The following is a 1,992-nucleotide window of genomic DNA, read 5'->3' on the forward strand; positions in this document are numbered from 1 at the left end:
TGACTATTTACTTTAATTATAACTTAATTTTCATAATTATATATATATATATAGAGAGAGAGAGAAGAGAGAGAGATTTGTACTTGCATTGTATTTTAATGAAAGAGAACAAATAATGATTTTAATGAAATACGAAAATGTTTAGTAATTAAAGAAAATCAGCCAAAAACGGTCATAGGTTGCCTTATTTAGCATTCATTAATTGTTGCGATAATTAATGAATACTAAATAAGACAAGTTCTGACTGTTTTTTTTTGTCTCCCTAACATTACTATAAATAGTATTACACATCTAAATCTTTTTGTTAATTAAGTCCAACTAAATTAATTTGATATAACAAAATTAATTATAATTAATATTATTTCAAATCTTATTATTTAACTTAGTTAAATTTAATTCATAAAAAGATTTAAATTTATATCATTATACAATGAATATATAATGAGGTACAAGATCCTAAAACAACTATCACCACGGAAAAAAACTTAGTTACTACAGAGAAAAAACCAAACTATTATATATAACTCTTTTTTAGGGTAATTTGGGAGGGGAAAAAAACTAGCACTATACTCTTTTTCATATAATACTTTTGTAATATTTTAAAGTAGAATTATTTTTTTCAAGAAACTGTGGTCAATTTGTTTGATAAATGTGGTAGTGTAGTACTGTTCCACGATACCCTGCAAAGTAATTCGTAATGATTTCCCAAACTAGGCAATACATGTCCCTTTCTTCACAAAAAGTTGTTGCTTCTTTAGACGGATCCCTTCATTTTTCCAAATTAATTAAATCTTAAGGCAAATTAGGTTGATCTTTTTTTTCCATTATTGGATGATGTTACACATTCGATTCGATTTATTGTGTTTGCCTGATGATTGAGTGTATGTTACAGATCCGGCCCACAGATCCTATACCCGAAACGGTCTTCGAACTCGATTACTCAGGTCCGACCCGTTTTGCTCTTCCAGAAGGCCCGAAATTGGTTTACTAGAGCTCCTAACCAACTTTCGAATTTAAACGTCTTCTTTATCTTAGTCAAGTAAGATAAGATAAGATAATTCAAACGTCTCCCTTATCTTAGCTAAATAAGATAAGATAAGATATTCATTATCACCTATAAATAGAGGACTCAGGTCCTTCCAGGTATTCATTCATTTCCCACACCTTCTACCTCTTAGATCCATTCTTATTTAAGCGTCGGAGTGTCTTTGCAGGTACCACCCCCCATTGCTCCAGTCAAATAATCTGGCATCCGTCTCGACCCGCAAGTTGTCAATCCATCTCTCAACCCGTACCAGAGACATCTTTTACATAACTCCAGTGAGGGATCGATATTTATAGACTTCAGTAGAATGGAAGTAAAAATTGTAATAATCACAAGACAAAACCTGTTACTACTTATAATCATAATCTCCATTTATTTAGATGAAACGATTAGTAATTAAATTCAACTTTATATGTTATTGGGATTGATTAATTAAGCCCAAAGATATATATAAGATGCTGTCTGCCCCTTTCGGATAAATAATGAAAGATGTAAGTAATATTATGTGTTGGATACGATTGAGAAATTAGCCAAAAAGTTCTATCAAAGTTTGTCCAACGTAATATAACCCTGATTAGACACAAAGTTTGAATAATTGAAAACTTGAATAGATGCATTTTGTGGGCATCTCTTGCATGCAAATTTCAGTCAATCATAAAGGGAATAGACATGAATAAAAGTTTGTTATGCTACTAATAAACAAAAGAAAAAAAACGTCAAAATCACTATAAAAAGCAATTGCTTAGGGAACATCACATTATGCATTTATGCTAATAGGGCGAAAATTTAGGGAACATGATATTCCAAGTTATTTGAATTTTGAAACTCAAATTAGTAACATCTGTGTGAAAATTCAGATATAAAGTATATGTGTGTTGGAAAAGTGTGAAAATATTGAATGTTTTTGATATCTGAATTTAACCCAAATGAGTTAAAAATTACAAAAT

Source organism: Arachis ipaensis, chromosome B10 (assembly GCF_000816755.2).
Source record: "Arachis ipaensis cultivar K30076 chromosome B10, Araip1.1, whole genome shotgun sequence".
Lineage (NCBI taxonomy): Eukaryota > Viridiplantae > Streptophyta > Magnoliopsida > Fabales > Fabaceae > Arachis > Arachis ipaensis.